This window comes from Phaethon aethereus (genome assembly GCF_964289735.1).
Source record: "Phaethon aethereus genome assembly, chromosome: Z".
In the NCBI taxonomy this organism is placed as follows: Eukaryota; Metazoa; Chordata; class Aves; order Phaethontiformes; family Phaethontidae; genus Phaethon; species Phaethon aethereus.
In genome coordinates this window covers 7,750,872-7,775,476 of record NC_138577.1, presented here as the reverse complement: position 1 = coordinate 7,775,476, position 24,605 = coordinate 7,750,872, and positions in this window count along the sequence as shown.

The window sequence follows — 24,605 nt, the reverse complement described above, 5'->3', positions numbered from 1 at the left end:
CAATTTCCACTCTAATTCATATGTTTCAGTTAAGGCCCTGATGTCAAAAAGCCTCTCTAGGGAAGAGTGGATGGCTCAGGGGATAGGTAATAAGATCCCTTGTCTTTTCCCTGCAGAGCACTGGTTCAACTGGGCCTACAGAGGGTTGGTAATAGCTGACAATCCTTATTATTTACTGGTTTTATAGACTGTTGAGTTACACAGGCTCCAGTGCCTTCATATCCTCATTAAAACTGGGCAAAGAAAGAAAATATTTTTCCTTCAAATGTATTTGGTCAAATATAATTTTTAACAAGAGTTCATTCAGATCATACTTACATACTTTCTCCTAGTAGTTCTGAGAATATATCAAGTTTTGGTTATTTTGATATATATATATTATATCCATCTTATTTATATATAACATTTTGGTTTGTTTGTGTTTACTTAAGAACTAGGAGGAGCTTTTGTTTATGAACCAGAGCATATTGGTGAGAAGCAAACGAGCACAACTGCAAAGGAACCAGCCTATCTTTTGCTCTTATTTTGAGTTTGTTACTAAAACAGCTAGAAATTTCAGCTGAAGTCAGGATCCTCTGATGTAAGGTGGGGTACATGTACATGGAAAGAAGGAAGATAGGTCCCAAAAGAGCTTACTGCATAACGAGTGGGAACAAAATGTCTCCCAACAGCATTGCCTATCCATGCGACGGCTTCAGAGGAATGTGACAGGTAAGAATTGGATGCAAAGCATGTTAAAGAGCTGTCTATCTCTTTCTGTCATGTAGGGAAGGAACAGAACTCTTTTTACAGCTCAAGTCTATGTATCTAGGCAAATATACTGATCTTTCTTGTGCAAATAGACATTTTAAAATGTTCTAAAAACCCTACACCAATTTATTTCCTGCTATTTCACACCCCCCTTCCCCACAGAGGCAAAGCCTTTGTGATTTGTTCAGTTTTCCCCGCTATTTATAACACCAGGGTCAACCAATTAGGCAACAAGCGGGGGAAGGAAAACAAAATTTAAAAAAAAGGTGGCAGAGGTGACCAATCACATTGCAAAAACAGTGAATCAGGATTAGTGGACATTCATAGCCAGCAGCTTGCAGGAAATCCATAGGCTCAAAATTGTTCACACAAACTGCTCAATGAGCAAGTGCAAAGACACTAATCCATAAAGGTCACATTCTACCCTTGCAGATTCCTCAAGCAGAAAAAGAAAAGGAGGGGGGCTAAATTAGTTGCATAAATTATTTGCAATGAATATTCTGAGAAGCTCCAGTTGTGTTTGTTTGTCACTTCCTACCCTAATATCAATTACTCAGGGCCAGATGTTAGCACACATTGATGACAACACTCCCTCCAGGTCCTGTGGCAGAAAGTAATGAGTGAAGGTGGCAGATCTATGCTAAAAGAGTCTTTAATAGACTAAGGTCCAGGTTTTCACATGGATTTAAGTATCTAAATCCCTTTGGAGACCTCAGCTGCGGAATTCTGTACACAATTCGGTAAATACATTAAGGAGCTCTGGCAGTTACTTGTTTTTCTCCGGTTTTGCTTCTGGCAGTCTGTCTGGTTTACAGAGAAAGATAGGGTTGAAGAGACCCAGAAAATCTGAAATTAACATAAAATAAAAAAATTGTTGGTCTGCACTGATGCCAGGAAAAGAACGGGTTCAGTGCCATCAACAATACCTGAAACTGCCTACAGTTTTTGAAAATAGCTTATTTTCTTATGATTTGCCCTCCCCTCCAAAAAATTAGGCCTGCTTTTTTATAGTTTCTGTAAAAAGAAATATTGAAGTAACTTCTCCTATTGAGTTTGGGCTTTTCCTGTCATTTTTCATGTGTCGTTTTTACCTTAGAAGTGTAGAGTTTCTCATAAATAGACTGGTTGGCTGAACCGTATCACAAACAGAGGCTCTATGATCTTGGCGTAAGCTTATAGTATATTATGTGAAACATATTACTATCAGACATCATCGAGGAGATAGTCCAGTGAAGAAGCATGCTTTATATGGAGGATTGAGGGCATTTGGCACTCCAACTGCGGTTCCCATAAGGTACCACAGTACTGTAACCAGATGCAATTTACTATTGAACTGACTCCAAATGAAACATTCACATTTAATTTAACATACCAAAATTAAATATTTTGATCTGGGAATCTGGAAGCATTTTGTTTTGACTGAAAATGTCAAAACAAAACATTCCAGCATTTCTGAGTAGGTTTTCTTTTCCCCAAAAGTTTTCATGTGGAGAAAAAACATATTTTGACTTTCTTCATCTGAGTTCAAGGTAGCAACATAGAAACATAGGAGTGGAAGTGATCTAAAGAGGTCATATAATCTATTGTCTTGCCCAAGGAAGACCAGGTATTCTAGTGTCGTTCCCAACCAAAGTGTATCCAGTATATCCTCCAAATCTTCCACAGACCGAGATTTCCCAACTATTCACCACAATCCTGGTATTTCACCACCCTCACAATTAGCTTTTCCTACTGATGAACCTAAATCCTCCTGCTGCAGTTTCACTTTTACTACTTTTCATGCTCCTCCTTCATTTTTACAAAAGTTGTCAGTTTATTTTACAAAGATTGTCAGTGTGAGTTTCAGTTTGTAGATTAAGACACACAAACTCAAAGAGAGTGTCTTCCTGTGGGCTATGTGTCTAAGCTCCATTATGACCATAGGGGTTCAATTCAGTTTGCTGAAATATAGATTCTGTTACCACTCAGGATGCTGTAGAGTATCTGGAGTGTCCCCATGGGACAGGCAGGTATGGCACAGAGCGTTTGGGAGACCTGCTCTCTGTGGAGCCGCAGATAGAAGCAAAGCCACGGGCACTAGGACATTACGAATGACACTAGATATTTGTCATTAGGCAACTGAGCTGGGTTTTGGAGACCAGTAAAACACAATCACTATAGTCTAAAGAAACCTAAAGTGCAAGTGAGTATATACTGGGTGTCTATATACTTAGGTTGCTTGAAAACATCTCTTTGTATTTACCTACTTATAGGTGTTTCTACCTGCAAATTCAATCTGACCTTCAGTGTCCACGCCTTTCACCATTATTCTGTTTTCTTTTCTTTAGGCTAAAAATCACTGATTCCTTCAACAGTTATGGTAACATTTTCTAGATTTTGGTTATTCTCATTGTATTCCTTCATCTCCTTATAATTAACCTTATAATTAGTTCTTTTTGGAACAGCTCCCCTCCAGAATCCTGTTCCTTCTTATAACACTTTCCTACATATCTTCTCCACTAAAATTTCAGTAGTTGGGGTCTGTCTTAAGTTCATTGTTTTCTTTTTACCTTTTGTTGCTCTTTATTCTTTCTCGAGGTTTACACACTCATCCATTTCATGGCTACTTTATCCTAAGTTCACTACTTATTTCACAATCCCAGATAGCTCATTTCTGTTTGTTAGAAGGATTCCCAGAAAAACTTTCTTCTTGATTTTTCTTTTTTATGCCATTACTTTAAAAAAAAAAAGAAAGAAAAATCAATACACTTTTTAAAGTCATGTTAGACCACCAGGTCTCTCCAGCATGTGTTTCTAACAGAATGTAATGCCAAAATAAGTGTTTCAGAAAAGAAAGTGATTCCTCTCTTACATTTATTGCAAAATATTTTTCGATACGTAAGCCAAAGATGATAGTAAGGATGAAGTACACTTCAGTCCTTATTCAGCAATGTATTTAAGCTTACCTAATTTGCAGTTCAATTGGCTTCAGCTCGATTATTCATCTTCTTAGATGATGTGATTTAGAACCTTGTTGAGTGAACATTTCAATATGCATGTGCGTCATGGCTTGCTACAGGATCAAGTCAAATACACACAACTTTGCATTGTAAATTCTGTAGTTTCATCAGAACTAGTTCTCTCTCTCTTGCAAAGCAGACTATGTTATTGTTGTTAGAGTAGTCTTTGATATGTTGTTACTGTGAGGTTCCACTTGTAATGGCTTGCAAAGGAATGGTCAACTCAACCCATATATTGCTACTATTCTTCCAAGTCAGAAATGTTGGGAACTTGGATTCAATTTCTTATTTTGACATTATGCAATTCCCATTCATTTTCTAAAATGTATAAATCACCGCCAGCCATCCTTTCTTCTGCTCCTTTCTAGAATCAAAGGCAATTCCTTAAAAAATACCAAGAGATAAAAACTGCATCACTGAATACTGCCTAAAATCATCTATGTATCATTGCATTATTTAGGACCAGAAATCTGGCAACACATGCAACCAGAGAATCCTACTCCTTGTGAGATTTTCTGATTCTAACTCTCAAAATAAGGACACTGACAAGTATTTTTAACACATTTCTACTGATGTTGCATAAATCCAGAAGCATTTATATGTTAATCAAATCAAAATAGACGTGATTAGTGAGTGGAGAGTGTCAAGATGGCTGTCCTTTTGCCATTAACCCATGATAACAGCACTGATGCCGCATTAAAGCACTGAATATTGTATAAGCCAAGAAAGGTTATAGGACATGACAGACTTGGATAATAGTAAACCCTGAGAAATCATACCCTGACTATTACATATTTATTATGCATTACAAATTGTAAATATTTAAAAAAAATAAAAAACCCCAAAGATACAGTGTGGGTAAATTCTTAATGCTTAATGAAATTATTCATGATATACAAAAAGCAGCCTAACTCAACAAATAAGATGAAGGTTAATGCATGCAGATGAATATAAAAGAGAACCCAGCCCTGACGACTAATATGCTGTGTCCTTCCCCTGGTTGATCCCAGAGTGAAATTAATGCAACCTCATTTTCATGGTTAAGAGCTATCCCTAGAGCTGAGGTGCAGAAGACCAGATAGGGTGTAAAGAGCAAAATCCAGACACTTTCTGTCCGTCTATTTCTCAGCAGCTTTCACAGCTGAGTAGTTTTGGAGATAGAGTTATATACATATATTAAAAAAAAAATCTATTCTGTATTTATCCCCAAATATACATACTTAATTCAAAGTTTTTCAGCAGTTTGCTTTATCCGCTTTATCTAACTCAAAAGGTCAGTCACAGGCTGAAGAAGCCTGTGATATGTAATGATAGCTGAAAATAATAGGAAATTCAAGAAGAGGTAAACAAAAGGAGCAGGCATAATAGGCCCATAGGGGATTTCTTTCTCTTTCAAGGATGTCTGATGTTCTTGCTTATAATGATCATAAATCACAGTGCAACATGTCTACAATTTCACTTCCCCTTCATTTGTAGTTGCAACAGTCTGGTGGCTGTAGAGTGAAAATGAGTCGGGAGCCATTTGTGGTTATTAGAGATTCTCCAACACTTTTGTCATTCTGTAGATATCAGCCTGTGTCCTGGCCAAATAGTAAATGACATATTTACCTTCTGTGCTTTCCTAAATTATTTCAGCTGTTTGCCTGGGCATTTTACACGTTCCCATTCCCTGGACTAAGTGATGGGGTAGCACTGCTAAGCAATGCTAAACATGCTGCCCCCAAAATTCAGGACAAAAGACCACCTGCATACTGCAGAAGAGGAGAAGGGAATATTGCAACTCCCTCCTCAGTCTTACAAACCTGAAAGAAAAGGCACTGCCCTGGGAACTACAGCTCTCCGCTGTTAATCTCTCTCACTTAATGACTACTTGCAGCAACTTTCTTCCTCGGTAATGCTTCACAAAGGCTATTTAGTTCTGCTTCATCACACCTCTGTTTCCTAAATCCCATTATTTGCAACTAGAATCCTGGACTATAAAGAGAGAGGTTTGATCTATGAACTCCCCTATCTCTTGAGACAGGCTATTTGGAGTCAACAACATTGCTCACTCGCAGCATGGTCTGCAGAGAAGCTTCCTCCTTCCCTGGGTTCACAGCCCCAGCTGCCATGGGCTGGCAGTCCAGGGCTGGACATCTGAATTTCTATGCTATAAGGCCAATATTGGTCCCATCCCACTTCTGGTGCTTAACAGAGATAGTTCCAGAAGGCTTTCCATCTTGAAGCCCCTTCTCAAGCCACTCAGTAATGAAGGTGTCTCCAGAAGGTAAGTATTCTCCAGGATTGTTGCCTCTCTCCCTTCACCAACTTTAAAGGAAGGCAAAAGCCACTGGTCCTTAACTGAGCCATCTCACTCCAGTCCCTACATAAGGGGTAAGAAGATGAGACAGAGCACTTCGAACACCAGCTCCTGAAGGACCATCGCTGGCCACCTCTGCATGATAAAGTAGTTGTGGAAGGATGAAGCCAGGGAGACTGATATGTGACCTGCATTTTTTTCACAACTATAACAGGGTTGTAGATGGGCGCGTGTGAATCTTCACAGTGTAATCCATGGTTCAGGCTGTCTATTCTGCAAGCTTACCTTCGTAACGTAAACAGAATGATTGTCCTTGCTTTTGTTTCCTGAAATCTTCCTCAATAGCCTTCTGATAAAGAAGGAGAAATGGCAGATTTTCTAGTGTATCTGGAAAATTAAGAAATCTGAGCTCTGGCATATCTATGAGGGATTGAATGCTACATGTCAGGATAACTCACACAGGATGGTTTTCTCTGTGCAATACTTGTAAATACTTTAACTTGTAGCCTCTGCTGATCCCATCTAACCAAATCAAAGGGAGAGACCTAACTCAGCTAATTGTGTCCTAAACACAGGAGACCACAGAGCAAATCATGACAAGAACAGCAAGCAGACAACAAAATTAAGACTTTTTTTCTTTCTGTTTTTGTTGTAGTGCCCACTGTCTACAAATCTCTGGTGCAATAAAAGTCTTCCTGCCCCTCCTTGAAGGAGTCTTCCTCTTCCACAGGCATGACATATGTCACCAGGGTAGAAGACCACTACAGAACCTCTGTGCCCCGAGCAATACACTGGGACTTCTCTCAGCTCAGAACTGTAATAAAAGCCCCCACAGAACTTGTCCTTTGGTCCTGAAGGTACCATCTTGGTAACTTGCATATAGATGAGAAATTGCACAGGGGATTTAGAAGCTGAAAATGCATCACCATTGATCAGAGGGGAAAAAAAAAGTCTTATTTATTGTATCTGTTCTTTCCTCTCAAATCAGAAACTTAGTCTTATTTAATTAAACTGTAAAGGTTTTCCTTGTAAATAATCACTTTATCATCATTTCTTGAAACTATCTAATAGGAGTTTGATGTAAATCAGAACATTTATCTTACTTCCTAGTGTTGGTGTCATCACATCTTGAACCTCCGGATCTTTCTGAGTAATTGATACATCCTTGCCTTCCCTCCTTCCCTGCCTCTCCTTCTCTTCTTCCCCCTTCCTCCCCACCGCCTCGGATTGAGGAAAGCTGTGACAACACTCTGAAGAGCAGTCTCAGCAGTGGAATGTCATTAAAATTAAAAAATACTGATGGAAGGAATGAACAGAAATAAACAAAGGGTAATTCAGGAACTAAAAACAGTGACATAAGGTGCAGAATAATGGAATATGGGAAAAAAATATGATGATGCCTTGTTGACAGATTGTTGTCATTCAACTCTCGGGGGCTTTGTCACAACCTTCCAATAGGGATGCCGTCCTGAACATCTGGCCGGCAACTGGTGCAGAACCTCTGGGCTGTGCTGCTTCAGGGAGGGAACAGGAGGCCCAGGGAGGGAGGCAGGGACCCCTGCTCTTCCTCCAGCCTCCACCATCATGTACTTTCTTCCTGTGATTCCTTTGAAGTAGCGTGGCTGTTGGGACAGGCTAACGCTCTCAGAGAAAAATTGAATTACATTAAACCAGCCTTAAAAATATGCTACCAATGTTTTAGCATTCAGAGGTGGTTTTGGCTTCTTTTCACCTGGGCACTTGAAGATTGTACGTAAACCTCAAAGGGAGAAATGGGGACTTGGATGGACATGTCTGCAGGAGGGTCATACCTCACCACTTCGTTGCTTAAGCCATCCTGTCACCATGCAAAAGCATAGTCCCTTCCTGGCCATATGCAGCCCTTCACAGGGATACCAAGGTTCATCTGGAGGAGGAGTGGGCCATTAAATTGAACACAACAGAAAAAAATCTGTCACGCCAAGTCTATTTGACTTTGCAAAACAGAAATTGTGGTGAATTAGTGCAGCTACCCTAAGTAAAAGAGGTGAGATGATCCTTTGAGTTAACGTTTCAAAATTGAGTGATTACTGAGCCAAACCCTGAGATTTTTGTGGTGCAAAAAGCGCAGTGGTTTTTATTTGTTTGGTTTTTTTCTCATGCATCTTAGGAGTGAATTTCCTCAGATGGAAAATGAAGCTTTCTGGAACTTTTATGATACAATTCATAAGACAAAAGGCTTCATCTTGGAATAACAATCAGTTTGCCAGTTTAGAAAACACCGCTGTAGAAAACCAGGCATTGCAGAGAGATGAATAAGGATATTCCTGTTGAATGTCTAAGTCATTGGTTTATTTAAAAGTCTAGAGGGTTTTCTGGTTTCTGACCAGGAAAAATTCTCTGTCTAGAAATTCCATCTTGGATTCAAGACAGCTTCCATATAAGAATTAATTAATACTTTTATTTTTGTTCCTGCAGGAATATGTGTATTATGTGTATATGTGTGTGTTCACACAAGTATTTCTTCCATTAAAAGTCTTACATTTTTGGAGGAAAGTTTGCAATAAGTTTGGGGGTTACTCTACTTACGTGGATTACCAGCATAACTCTCTTTCTCAACAGAGTGGTAGTGGTGTTTGTTTTTTTTTTTTCTTAGGCAAAAGAATTCTATTTCTAATATAACCTAGAACAAAAATAAACCTGTGTTTCATTTCTAGATCTCAATACAGTTCGCAAGGGTGATTAACAACTTTGTCGAAAAAGACCATGAAGTAGAAAGAGAAAGTGCAAATCTGTCTGATATACCACATTGCTTCTTGAAACTTTTACCATTATAATAACTCTTATGGCCACAAAATTTACATCTATACTAAATGGGAATGTTGATTTAACTGTGCTATTACAGTTAAGGGGCAAAAAAGTACATTTATAAACCCCTGGATTTTTCTGAAGAGATCTGAGTGCAGCTCTCAGGCCTCCTTTATGACTTTCTACTCAGGTCAGTGCTTCAGCTTGCATTCCCTGGGAGAGGAGGTTGCCCTGTCTTCATAAACGGGGACCTGTAAAATTGCAGTGGTTGTTTTCAATCAAAAGATATTGAGATGGGTGCTGGAGTTGCTAAGTGAATTCTATGCTTTTTGTTCAAGAGAAGGAATATGACATTAGACTATAATTGTTCCTTCCAGCCTTGCAAACCCATAAATATTTCTATTGAATTACTAATGGTGATGGGCTGATTTCTGCTGATCTTACCTCTGCTGGTTTTATGTTCTTAACTGAATAATGTGAGGAGATCCAGGCTCAATAGCTTAACATTATGACAATAATCACTAAACTATATAAATGTCTGTCATAGGTTTTAAAATCATTGCATCAGGTAATTATTAGTTGCCTTGATCTTAACAGCTATGGGAAAATGTTTAATTGCATTACATTACATTTTATTTATTTAAACAGTGCCTTTGTTTGATCCAAAGCACCAGGGAAGGATGAGAGAACATCATAAATAAATACAATCTGACAGGCCAGAAGTGTGGTCTGATCTATACTGTAGCATACCCATCTAAAGGGAAGCAAAAAAAGTAGTTAGAAATATGACACAATCCAGTATGACACAGGTAGAAAAATTTGTGAGACTTGTTATTATGTCTATTAGATGACAGATTGCGTTGGAAACAACCATATGAAACGATGGATGGGTGGATTAATTTATCTACTCATCCACCAGTCTTTGACAGTTGACAGTATCTAAGTCCTAAATTCATAGTGGGCATGAGGCGATACATTGCCCAGACCGCAGCTGCTGTTAGTTAGGTCTTCTTCTTCAAAGCAGATTTTCAGTTATAAGTGAAGTACCTAAATCTCACCTTCTGTAAGGTTCAGACAATCAAGTCCCTTTGGAAATCTGAGTCAAAGCATCTAGCCTGGTAATTTGCTGAACAACAAAAGCTTTTGTTTTTCTTTTTTCCTGGACTCCTTCAAAGATTAGCTTTTTGTTTTAAGGAAAATCAGAAGTAATAATGCCAGCAGGGATTCAGCTAGCAGTCTGAAGACTTGATCTTCCCGGGTATCTACCAACCTTTTGTGTGAAACTAATCAAGCAACTTTACTACTGTATACTAACATTTCTTCTCTTACCTTTTATGTCACCCACTGAGTTTAGGATAACTGAGTTTTCATACACAGCTCTTTAGCAGCATGGGATTCTGACTGTCGTCAGAAGACTTGTTTATGATTATTTTATCCACAAACTAAACTTCAAGAAAAGTAAGTTCAAGATATTGCGGACATAAAGACCTAGACATAATACACATTTATGTATATTCAGTGTTTCCTGTGGTGGGCTGACCCTGGCAGGAAGCCAGGTGCCCACAAAAGCTGCTGTATCACTCCCCTTCTCAGCTGGGCATGGGGGGAGGAAGTAAAACGAGAAGCTTGTGGGTCAATGTGAGGACAGAGAGACCATTCAGCAATTACTGTCACAGGCAAAACAGACTCAACTTGGGGAAATTAATTTGATTTATTGACAATCAAAATTGGAGTAGGGTAATGAGAAATAAAATGAAATCTTAAAACCCCTTCCTCCCACCCCTCCCTTCTTCCCGGGCTCAGCTTCCTCCTGCTTTTTCTCCCCCTCCTCACCCCAAGTGGCGCAGGGGGACGGGGAATGGGGGTTGTGGTCGGTTCATCACACCTGGTCTCTGCCGCTCCTTCCTCCTCAGGGGAGGACTCCTCACCCTCTGCCCTGCTCCAGCCTGGGGTCCCTCCCACGGGAGACCGTCCTCCACGGACTTCTCCAGCGTGAGTCCTTCCCACGGGCTGCAGTTCTTCACCAGCTGCTCCAGCCTGGGTCCCCCACGGGTGCCGTCCTTCAGGAACAGGCTGCTCCAGCCTGGGTCCCCCCACGGGTCCCATCCTTCAGGAACGGGCTGCTCCAGCCTGGGCCCCCCACGGGTGCCGTCCTTCAGGAACAGGCTGCTCCAGCCTGGGCCCCCGCGGGGTCCCAGGTCCTGCCAGCAAACCTGCTCCGGCCGGGGCTCCTCTCTCTCCCCACGGGGCCACAGGCCCTGCCAGGAGCCGGCCCCAGCGCGGGCTGCCCACGGGGTCACGGCCTCCTTCGGGCATCCCCCTGCTCCGGCGTGGGGCCCTCCCCGGGTGCGGGTGCAGATCTGCTCCCCCGTGGAGCTCCATGGCCGCAGGGGCACAGCCGGCCTCCCCGTGGGCTTCATCATCTTCCCATCTCAGAGATGGGACCCTCTGCTCCGGCGCCTGGAGCCCCTCCTCCCCCTCCTTCTTCACTGACCTTGGTGGCTGCAGAGTTGTTTAACATATTGTCACTCCTCTTTCCAGCTGCAATTGCTCTCCTGTTTATTTTTCCCCGCTTCTTAACTCTGTTCCCCCAGAGGCGCTGCCACCGTCGCTGACGGGCTCGGCCTTGGCCATCAGCAGGTCTCTCTTGGAGCCACTGGCACTGGCTTTATTGGACATAAGGGAAGCTTCTGCCAGAAGCCACCCCTGCAGCCCTCCGGCTACCAAAACCTCGCCACACAAACCCAGTAAACTTCCAAAGACTGAAATCTACAGTGAGATGGCCTTTATGAGTCTTTCTTCTCTGATGACCATTATAGTCAGTTTGATGTTGTCCCTGATATTCACACCTTTCATCTTTAACAAATGATGTTTAACTAGGGCTTATGAAAACTTCATAAAAAATAATTGCAACTGCTTTCTCAGACTTTCTCGAAGTACTAGCTATTGTTGGTATTTTAGCATATTTTGCTAGACCAGGCTCATCACAGAAGGAAAAAAAATCTTTTTCAAAATCCTTTTTGTCTGTACTTTTGTAAATCTCACTTGGTTCCTCACTTACGTATCCCAGTTGTACTTTTTTAATTAGAAGGAATAAATCCAGGTGTTAAAGTCTACATTGACAGTGCAGAAAAAGGGTAAGAGAAAGAACAGGTATTATACCCCAGTTCTCAGGCAATACCCAATTCTCAGTTGGTCTTATGATCCATTTCACAACCAGAAATCTTATTTTCACTTTCCCCCTAATACAAGTCACTCAATTCTACATTGATTTATTATGCTTCTGTGCTGCAAATCTTATTAGTTGTGTGTGCATGTTTCTTTTACAAATACAACAGTGCCAGAAGTTTGTCCTCATCATAGTCAGACACTGTGTGAGCTTAATGGAAAAAGATAGCATGAAAATGAAGGAGGTTGAACAGAAAGAAGTGGTACTCAAAAAATACTAAATGTTGTAAGAATAGAGGTCTAAACTGAAATGCAGTTGCACCTATTTTAAAGGTATTTCCATTCCATTTTTTTCAAAGCCTTTGGGAACTGTGGTAAAGAGGTGTCATGTACTCATACCTTTTTTTATTTACGTCCCAAATTAATTTGGAATCGGTGTGGATCAGCCAAACGTTCACCTTTTACCTGTTCGACAACACATTTGAGATTTGCTTGCTATGATGGGACTGTCTGAAGTCACAAAGTAGTAGAGTGACAAAAAGGGACTAACTGAAACCATGCATAAAACTAGACATGTAAACTTTTTTCATGCATTTATGAATTCTTCTCTGGCTTTATTTCAGAGCAGATGTAGCTGATATATTTAAGCAAAAACCTGAATCTTTACCAAGATACTTCTAGAAGTAAAATCTTTGCAAATAAAACCTGTGTTGTTTCTCTTGCTTATTCCCGGATTTTTGCACACTGTATACTGAAGAGCAGCACCTAAAAGCTAAGAGCAGATTTTCCTTATTGCTTGCACAGAGGAAATTGGAATATCCTGGATGCTTAGAAGGCAATAGTCTACCTTGGACCAATTCTAGCTGAAGACCAGAACCTGAGGTTTTTTCTCCCAGACCAATACACTTTCAGAACACAAGACTCACAGCTCTTTCTTGCACATTTATTCCAAGACACACAGTCTATTCCTTGATTATTTACAGATGGTTTTTGAGTCAGGTGACTTAGAGACCAGTTCAGGCACAGCTTGCATTCTGAGGCTCTTCCTGGGAAGCAACAGGGCTATGCTACTTGAAAAGTTGCTAAGTTTACCAAATCCCTGGCTATGGAAAAAAGTTTTCTGGCTTAACTTGTTAAGGCTGACCTCACCAGTGAACACTTCCCACGCCCTACCTACAAGGATGTGCTAGGACTCTTGTGCAATTGTCATCTTCTCCTTAAATTTTGTATGGATCATTCCTGGAACAGCCTTTGCCCTCCATTCCCCAAGGTCCAAGACAGGTGCTTTATAGTCCTTGACCATATGACAGTTCTGCCAGGCAGTTTGTAAAGAAGATTAATTTCACTTGCCCTAAATGAGACTTCAAACTAAGTTAGCTTTCCAATCCCGTTTCAGAAACCTTCTCTCACCTTGAATCAACCATGCAGTTTTCTGTTTCCCACTTCTGAAAAGTAGTTTATAACACTTCTCAACCTCAGAAGTGCTTTGTCCACATAAATTGTACAATGCTAGGCGAAGGGAACCATAGAAACACCAAAACCAAATTTAACTTAGAGGTGTTTGAATGGAAAACATCCTAAAACTGCAAGGTCTTACTATTATAACTCTTCTTTCTTCCTCTGATGCATTCAGTATTGGCCTTTGTCACAAGCAATTGGTACAACACGGGAGTGGATGGACCATTGGTCAGTATTGTTATGCCAGTTCTTAATTGTTTAATGTTCTGGTACAGATTTTTGCAACAGCATTGAAGCTTAATCTAATTTTTGGAAGGAGAAGATGTCAGGCTGCTTTTTCCATTAGCTCACACAGTCTATTTAGTTTTCCTAGGTTGTTTGGAAGCTTGATGGGGTTTAATTGAAAATGTCAGAAGGGAACGTTTTAATTTGACTGCATTTGATATTGTGGCTAATGCATTCAGCGATTTGTTGTAATTCAAAGCACTCTTCACATTCCAGAACTGGCATTACTATTATTTTAAAAGGTGAGATCTTTCTTTGTTAATCAACATGGGGTACTTAGAGTAGTTTATAGTGTGTGTTAATTTTTTTTTATATTTATGTGCTACACCTTTACAAGGGCAACAACAAATGCGTATTTTATGGTCTAATAAAGTCCCCCCCCCATCTTCAAGTTCCCATCTTCAAGTTCCAGAAGATCACAAAATATCTCAGGTTTCTGGATTGGCCTCATTTTTAATTGTTGGGCCAGAAAGAGAGAAAAAAAAAAAGAGTATATACTAGGGACAGCAAATATTACTTTTTATTAGAGCATTCGCGTACTATATGAGAAGGTAAGAGACAGGTCCCTTTTTCCAGTTCTTATTTAACCAGTTGTATAAAGATGTGTCATGAAAGACTGAAAGAACTGCAACACAGACTCCATAATTCCTGTATGTTTAGGGAGTGGTCCTGAAATACAGGTTCATGCTCCAAGTACAGTTTTCAAAAATGTTTCCCATCTTCAGATGAACATCAAGGGTCCCAGCTGTCAGGTGTAACAGAGCACAATGAGCCTGCTTAAAAGCTCATACTTGTCTGTCTTATAGGACTTGATCTAGGAGGCATAACCTAAAAATACATATTTGGACAAGTCTGGCGCAAGACTTTGTTCCTGTTCAAGTTTTTCCATACTTTAAATTTATTGCTCACAGACTAAGGACCTGGAGCTGTCACAATTTTATTCCTCGTAGTGACAACCAGCTATTTTCCAGCCCCTCCTGTGGTAGAGCAATCAGCTTCTTTTTACATACATCTAGCAAAGATACAACATAGAATCAAGTCTGGGTCATTTTCTTTCCCTGGGAAGTCTTCTGCCCTAGGCAATTTTGCCTACACTTATGATATTTCAGGAAAATGTCTTTTTTGAGAATCCTGAAGAGGATTGTATATGAATTTCTACAATTAGTAGCTTGGGATTTCCAGATGTAGATGATTTTGTGCCTACCTATTTGTTGTCAGCTTGAACCACGCAAGACTTTACTAGAAAAAATATATAATGGTAAGGAGATTAGCCAGATATGAGGTTCAATGAAAACTGAGATATTTCAGAGCCTCAGGTCTTTGTTGATTCAGCTCTGACTGTTTTAATAGCAAGATGAATTGTACATTAATGTAAAGTCACTCTCATTTAGCAACATTGGCAACACACTGGCATTAACTAGCAAGTCTGAAGTGAAAAAAAAAACCAGCCCACAGTGATTGATCTTGTGAAAAGTTTGACCTATTTTCTTATCTCTTAGCAATGTTTAGCTTAGTGTCGAAAAACGAAGTCTGCATGATCAAGTTGTGACTACTCTGTAATTTAGTTTCCTTTAAAAACAACTCGCTATCTATATTAAAAATTTAATGAAAAAGGAGAGAATCCAAAGAGTCTGGTTCGGTAGCTGTGATCATGCTCAGGCTTCCTCTGTCCTCCACGGAAAATAAGACCTATTTCTTTGGTATTTCAGTCACTAAGCTCTTGTGTTTCCTTGTTCTCCACACTAATGCACTGTTGAGTGCCATTGCATCCTTTCTAATGTGTTTTTGATGAGTGTTAAATTGTTCATAAGTCCTGAAGTCAAAAGAAGATTTACAAAACATGTCCAGTAAGCACAACTGGCAAAGAATGGGAACCCCCTTCTCAGTGCCTACCAAAGACACGCACATCTTTTATAGATATTGTCAAAAAAAAATTTTTCCCCTCATGATCCAAGTCTAAGTATTCCATATATTTCAATGCAGCTATGCCAACAAAGAACAAAACTTTCCAAAAGATCAGTTACATGACCTTCATCTTGATAACTTTATCAGTAAGGACAAGTGTGCAAGATTTGTGTCTATATTCCACAGTGTGATTCCCCTAAATCTCGGAGAAGGGACGGTCAAGATATAGGAAATTAAGGAGTTTTTTGATACCGTATTTAAATGAAAAAAAAAAAGTTTATTTAAATTTATTCAACCAATTGTGATATTTCAAAATAAGTACTTATTGTGCTACATTTTCAGCAAATTTAAAGGAAAATCCAGACTTAAGGAGATTATTTTTTGTTCAATCCAGCACAGAATATAAAAGTTTATTTTATCCTTGCTGTCATTTATGGAAATGATAGCAAGGGAGTTTTAACAAAATAATAAGAGATTTTTTAAAAGCATTTTTACCTTTTTAAAAATCAAAAATCTTGCAAAATCTACACAAACACATAAAGTGTTTCTGTTACCTAATTCTATTAATCAGCAAAACCAAACAAAAATAAACTATGTAACCAAATAAAATCCATACAATTCTTGCTGTAAATTAAATACTTTTCTTTATTAAATTTTTGAATATAAACTGATTTTCATTGATGGATATGTGTTATGATGTGAAAATATCAAATTAATTTGTATGCAGTCTTTCCACTGTGACACAAACTTTCTAGCGAATGTTTGACATAGATGTACTCTAGCATTCCTGATGACAAAATAAAGGTAGCAAAATGACCACAAAAATAATAAGGAAAAAAATATAGACACAACATCGTAAAATCTGTTGCAGTTCTTTTTTAGCATACAAGTTAATTAATAAACCGGTTAAAGAAGCTTTCTAAAAGAGAAATAGGTACAATTAGGTAACTGTCATACAGAAGGTCTGATTTTTGAGATTTTTCAAATTTTATTAACATTTCTGTTACACACACCCCAGAATCAGAGAGTCCAAGACAATATCAGCACTTCAGAAATCTGAAATGGTTCATTGTAGTTTTGTTTGAGATCACCCTATGTCTCTTTGGGTTGTTCTGCCTGACGGGAATTACAGGTTGTCACCATCTCTTTCCTCTTCTAAACTGGCACGATTCAACAAAGAAGTCTGCAGCAACTAAATCACAACTTCCCCTAGTCAGTACCCAGCTCAGGCTACCAGAGATTTCTGTTGATCTGACCCAGAACCTCATGTTGCATTTAGATCAGGGCTCTCCACTTCCTTGAGCATCGATAGAGATTATACTGCAGCAGTTTGCTCATGAGCTGGGTAGCAGATCAATCAGCCTTAAGACGGTATCTTGAGGTGGAAAAATAATGCAAGGGATAGAGGGAAACATTCTGTTGTTTGGAGGCTGCCACTTTAACAACTTTCCTTTATATTTTCCATTTAACCAATGCAAAAAAATAACGATGAAATTTTCCCTGATGGGGAAAAAAATCTCCTGGTGCTCTGGTCACAAAGATTGAATTCTGTACCCCTGAGGAACTGGTACTTTCATTCACACTGTCTGAAGACCCTTTGTTTGGACCAGTTTGTCCACTTGATATCATGACTGAGACGATGATCATCACACCAGCTTTCACATTCACTTGCAGGATGTTTAGTGCCAGGCAGGGAACATGAGTCCCCCTCAGAAAGGGTCTATGTCACCGGTTGCATTACGAGCCAAGCTCAGAGCAGAAACCTGGCGCTGTGTGCACATGAGAATAATATCACTAACAGGTTATTACAAAGTATTTCTCATTCGTGGTTAGAATTCATTTTCTGCGATGAAACAATTCAAGGTCCTTGGAATGATTGCATCTGCCACCCTTGGTTGTTACTGGGAAGGTACGTATTTGTGCATGTGTCTTAAGGAGTGAGGGATATGCCAGTGGAGGACATAATCAGAGGAACACAGGGACTCACCGAAGTTTGAAGTGATTAGACAAACCCTGGGTTTAACATTTTTGTGCTCTCCTGTATATGTCCAGATTGGTTGCAGCATCAGACAGAGCAGCAACCATTTTTCTCAATCCCCAGTACTATATGCCATTGCGCACATTATCTCTATATCCTTTGATAATTCGTCATCTACTGACTCTGGGAAATCTGATCCCTAATTTTAGGCAAACCTCTGTTCCCTTCACTTGTAAATAGAAGCCTCAGCCTAAGAAGAAATCTCCTGCTTTGCAGTTCATGTGTCTCTCATTCATGGTTAGCATTATGGAGATTATAATTATTTTTCTTTTATCTCTGCTCAGCTAATACACTAGTGATTGGGGAGAAAATAGAATATTTTAGTTGAGATCTCTATGTTGCTTGACACTGTGGTTGCTTCTATTTTTCACTCAGCTGCAGATTCTTGGGGAGAACTAAAGCCAGTACAGTCTTTGATCTTTTTGACTGGTTTCCTCAGTGGATGAAGCAGCCTTACGAAAAAGGCACAAGCCCTATTTAGATGATAACATGCTGTACATATCTATCTCATTCAGCAACAAGGCGTTTGCAAAAAGCTCACCATCAGTATTCCAGCCTGTTTTTATGTGGGTCTCAATTATCTACAAAAAACACTTCCTGATCTGCTTTCTCAGAAGGTCCATATTAATTTGCTATGATCATTTCATTTTCTACGCTTTCTTTCACCTCGTATTAGTTTCTGCTGAGGCAAGCAAACTGCATATGCTATTTTTCTCTGCAAGCAAGAGGTCTTTTTTGTCCCTTACTCTGATACATGTTTGGTGTGGGATTTTTTAGGGGTTTTTTTTGTTGTTGTGTTTTTAAATTGTATGCTTTAGTATTTTAATATTCTTATCTGATTCTTCAATTCAACAAAGTCCTGGTTATCCCATGCGGATTGCCTGGCATAAAAAGTCCTTCCACTCCTTCTGAGTATTGCAATTTTTCTTTCCCCATTACTTTTCTTTGGTTTAGGCAATACAGTTTCATGCTACTCCCATGAATTTATGAGAAAAATATTTATTAGAAGAGGTATTTATGCTCTCCCAGATCCATTCTTCATCTCTAAGACACCATGGTTTTTCACATCCTGTTTGTGCTTATAACACCTTTTCTGGTGCCGCCTTCCCCAGAAACAGATTTGAAAAGCTCATTGAAATATTCAGGCTTCAGTAGCTCAAAGAAACTAAAATTAAACAGGTAATTATTCTATTTTCATTGCATGGAAAATCAGTAGATGTGTATTATGGTGATGTAACATTTTTATCTTGGCATTTCATTGGACGAACAGCATATTCAGATATGACTTTTTCTCTGTATAAAAGTTCACATTTTGTTTATCAAGATTATGTTTATGCCAATGATGTTTTTTTCCAGGATAATCGGAAATAATAACCTAAAGCCATGTTTAAAAGATGGGTACAGCCATACTATTGAAGATTATCTACTAGTTGATTTCACCAGTCACTGATAAAAAAAAAATGAAATCTTCTTGAGCACTTTGTTATCCTCTTTATAGGTGTACAGGAACCTGTTTCGCCATTCTATCAAAAATATTCTCGTTTAACCTGAAAGAACATAAGACCTGGAAAAAAAACGGTATCAACTGAAAATATAACAACAAAAAGTCCTTTTCCTTGAAAATAAATTAAAATACTTCATTTGACTTATTAAATTACCTGTGGTAGGATAATCTTGCATTAAAATTTGCTGAAATATTTTTTGAAATGGTAAATGCTGTTTGCTTCAAACACCTCAGGAAAAGCATTTCAGTAAGTCTACGATTTTTTCCTTTGCCGTGACAAAAATCAATGCATCCAGCCCTTTCCTGTGAAAGGTTTCAGTTTCGATGAATCACATTCTTCTGATGAAAAAGTGGTTCGTTCAAAAATTCTCACCCTGCTCTGTTTACAGTAGTGGCTTAGTCCTGGATGAATGCTTCTAGCAACCAGGGTGGCAGAGGAGAATATAATCTGCAGGGCTATTGACTACTTGTTGAAGGCCAAAGAGAAGTTAACAATAAAACCTGCTGCAATGTACATTTAAGCTAGTTCGAGCAGAGAGAGGCTTATAACAGATCTCAAGGGGATGGAGGCTTCAATTTAGCTCACCTGGTAAATCTGCTGCATACCTTTTTTTGAAAGTGCTGCATGCATCTAGAACCTGAAAAGTACATCCTATTTCATGCAAGTTGCTTTGTCTCATCATCCATAGAAGCCCATGGGAGCTGATGGTGTTGCAGCCACTGCTCCTGGCGTGCATGTACCCTGGACAGCCCAGCCCGCATCACACTGGATGCAGCTGAATGATCACTTTGTTTTAAATTCTGATAGTAGCTGCAGAACCAAAATCTAGCTGTGCAGTACAGCCTTGTTAAAGTTTTGTGTGCTTCAATTTTTTCTTGCATCGTAGCTGTCCTGGTTTCAGCCAGGATGGAGTTAATTTTCTTCACAGAAGCTCGTGTGAGGCTGTTTTGGATTTGGGATGAGAAAATGTTGATAAGGTGCTGATGTTTTGGGTTGTTGCTCAGCAGTCAAGGACAGTCCAGCTTCTCGTGCTGGGCTGCCAGGAGAAGGCTGGGGGTGCACGGGGAGCTGGGGGGGGGACACAGCCAGGACAACTGACCCAGGCTGGCCAAAGGGACATTCCATACCATACCACGTCATGCTCGGTATATAAAGCTGGGATGAAGAAGAAGGAAGGGGTGGAGGGATGTTCAGAGTGATGGTGTCTGTCTTCCCAAGAAACCATTACGCATGATGGAGCCCGGCTTCCCTGGGGATGGCTGAACCCCCGCCTGCCCGTGGGGAGTGGGGAATGGATTCCTTGTTTTGCTTTGCTTGCGTGCGCGGCTTTTGCTTTACCTGTTAAACTGCCTTTATCTTAAACCATGAGTTTCCTCACTTTTGCTCTTCTGATTCTCTCCCCCTTCCCACCGTGGGGGAGTGAGCGAGCGGCTGCGTGGGGCTTGGCTGCCGGCTGGGGCTACAGCACAACAGTAGATGTCTGGCAATGTAGGATTTAATAAATAGATAAATAAGTTTATTTTTAAAAGTTAACAAGTTAAAAACCAAACATAACTTCTGTGAGGGAGGTAAAACTAATAGAAATCAGTCAGGTATTTGAGCTGAACCGTTAGCATGGAAGAAGAATGATATTTTATGCTTTCTTTAAAAAACATAACAAAACAACCCAGATAAACAAACAAAACCCCAAAGTGCCACAGGTAGATTGACAACCCCTTAGCCAGTCATTGTAGTATGAGACTCGGACTGTGCAAAACTTCCATTTAATTCTCATTTAACACTGTCACTTAATCCCACCCATGAAAGCCCATTTTAGGAGAATGAACATAATGCATCATAAAAAGAAAGAAGAAAGAAAAAAAGGAAAAAGTCAGTTGTATTTTGTATTTATCATTACAATTGCTTAATCCACTAAGTATCTCTTCTACTATGCTCATTTTAAGATAATTTTTGCTGGAAACACCTCAAAGAAAAAAAAAAAAGAGAGGAAGGTGGAAAAGAAAAATAGAACAATTACATGATTCAGCCAAAATTACTAGAATAGATAAAAACAGAAATGAGGACTTCAGAGCATCCCATTTTAACTAGTGAGGCAGGCAATTGTACTAATCTGAGTCACTGTGGATGTTCTTGTAAAGAAAGTATACGCGATACGTAAAAGCACTTGCTTGTTTTGTTTCAGCAGTCCTGTCTGAGGAAGGTTCTGCTGAGGGCATCTGCCCATGATTCATCATATTTTTAGCTGCCCATCATTTACCTCTGAAAGAACCTAGAATTAAAGTCTGGCTCCTCTAGAGAGCAGCCAAGGTGGCAACGGGGCTTCCTGGTTTAGGAGGTGAACACAAAGTCACTTTCAGGCATGTAAATTAAATAATTCAGATCAATAATGATGAGAAATATTGGTGTGGTTGCTAGCAGCGGCCACAATGAGCACCAGAGGCAGGGAGGATCTGTAGGTATCAGACTGACAAAAACAGAGGCTACTCAACCTTAGTTTGTGTATTAACACTTCAACTCCTTGTACAAATGTTATTGGTATAAACATTCTCTATTTTCGTACTTTTTTCCTGTGGCATGAGCTGCCTTTCCTTTAGCTCCTGACGGACCTGCCGTCACTGGCAATGAAGAATCAAAATCTCCCTCCATTTCTGCTGTGAAGGACTTTCTCAGCTGTAAGTAAATGTTGTCTCCAAGTCAGAAACAGCTCATCAGGTGTATATTAAAAAAAAAAATATTTACATGCTCCTTGGCTAAGCCTTCTAACAACCACCTAGAAACACAGACCATCTCAAACTCCCTCAATGACATTTTTGAAGGAAGAGGTATCACATGCAGCAGGTCGAACAATCAAACACTTGGGGCCATCTCACCAACCTTTTTTTTTATGGTTTTTGTGCTGGTCTTTGATATTAAATACATAAACACGGATAGAGTGTTCGAATCACTAGAGTCTTTCACTAACTAGCAAATAACTATCAGGACTAGTGACTTGGAGGTTTTGGTGAAATAACTGTACTTTATTTTATTTGGGACCTGAATTTTAATGCATGATAACAGACTTACACATTGGGTAGCCAAAAGAATTTAAGAAACAAGTCTATAGAAGGCACGTACTACTTAGCCTAGCGTTTAAAGTATTCAGTTATGGGCACTGATATTGCTAACCTGAAAAGCTAAGAGAATCCTGAAAAAAAATCTTGAAAATTTGGTACCTGAAAAGGAATTGCAGCTCCGTCCTTAAATACCTTCTTGTTTGTGAGACTATCGATTACTTTTTCTTTTTAATTATTGCTGCATTTTTTTATTTGCCACATGAATACATGAGATGCATAATCTGCCCTCAAACCATAAAAGTTTTTCATGAAATGATGGAGACTGGAAACCTAAATACCATTGAGGATTTGATGTTTAATCCCTTTAAAAAAAAGGGGTAAGGAAGAGAGATTTTCATGTACGCATGTAACACTGGAATCTGGGACATTTAATGCCCCTATGATTTATTTTGTAATAATACTTTCTTTCTCACAGAAGTCTCAGAGTGAGTTTCTCAATCCCTTTTGGATCTGCTAAGTACTGCTGTAATGTAAATAACAGCAAACAGATTTATTTTTCTTCTCTTGTCAAGCCAATCTAATTTGGACTCCTCCATCACACTTATCACTGGGACACCTGACAAGTTGTCCAGTGGCCTTTCAAATTCTTGACAAAGAATCCTAATTTAACCTGGGAGAAAACTAGCCTGACTCCCATTAATGTCAATGAAAGGTGGGACTGCTTACACCAAAATTGAATTAGGTCTAATATGCCCCAAAGTCATATAATTTATTTCAAAAGTGGGGTTTTTTTTTTACACTTGATAAAAGGCAGAACCTACTAGAAATGCATTCCCCTTCTATTTAACAGCTTGAAGATCCTTTGTAAGCATGGGAAAAGAGTGGACATGGATTTTCTTGAGTAAAAGAAATTCAGATTTGTATTTTAATGGTCTTAAAGTTCCATTTTAATTATGGGAAAATAATTTGAGGGAGATTGGTAATAGGCAAAACTTTGAGACCTTTTGTTCTTTAGTGCAGTGAAGGAAACCTCATTAGAGAGGATTTTCTTAGTTAGCAGGGCTTCGGGGTTAATGAGCTGTGAGCGATAATATATAGTAGTAATCCCTCATGGCTGTAACAAGTTGTATTTTATAAACTCCTTAATCTCAGTAGTGAAAAAGATGGTGGGTATGGGAAAGAGGAGAAACTAATTTGCAGGGCTCAGGGAAATTCCAGAGATTTTGCTCCCTGTTTGGAAGTTATTTGGGAAAAAAATACAGATACCACATGGACAAAGGAAAGGAATATTATCTTTGTAGTTACCTAGTGTCCCCAGAATGACAGGGGTGAGCATTTCCTAAACTGCCTTTCTACGTAGAGAAGAGCTATTTACATGTGGAAAAGAGAAATCCAAGAGAATATCTTTGGTGAAGAGTCAGTGGAAATTAGTCATTTTAAAGGTAATTTTGAGGATCAGGGTCACAGACACTAAAACCCAAATCTGTCATTATTAAAAACACAAAGGTAACAAAGAAAAGAGAATAGGCACGCCGTTGTTACTGTAAACTCGCCTGCTAGCAACCTGGTACCTGGGGATGAACCCAGCACCCTGTTAGCATGTAGTGACAGCAAGGTACGTCAAATTGAGGTTTGAGAAGGGTTGCTATCCTGCTACATCACCTCAAAACAGGACATAAAGGGTACCTTCAGGCAGCAAGAAACAAAACTGTGTTTTTCATACCTACCTTGAAGACTCTTCCTTTTGCTTGACAGCGTCAGTGAATTTTCCTGCGCTGGGTTAGCTTTCTTTTCTTGGAACAAACACCTTTCTATCTGAAAGCATTACAGATGTTTTCCAGGAGAAGAAATGTAAAAGCTCAGTACTTCCAGAAGAAATTAAAAATCTGATCTCTTGTTACCAGTTAATATATTTTGGGAAACAATCTATCAGCTTTCTTCAGTCAAGGGACCAAGACACCTTAAATTAAGGAAATTAGGATCACACTCAAGAGCTGATCACCCACAGAAATCTTGGGAAACACTACGGTAAACTTTTCTGGGGCTTGAGGCAGGAGAACATATTTCAGTCTACCTGTAGAAGCTTCCTGTTGTCCAAGAGAAAATTTGAGATCAATTGGAAGGATAACAAAAATGAAAAATATAAAATGTAGTTAAATTTTTTTCCCCAGGGATTATTTAGATTTTAAAGTAAAACAATATTATGTACAAAAGTTTATGTTGTTCTACAGCTGCTTATTAACAAGACCCCTCTGGAAGACTTTAAAATTATCAACAGTGATATTTGAGACCCTTCAAAAATCTTTTCAGCTTAGGATAACAGGTAACACATGAGTTATCATCTCAGGTGTCACTGTT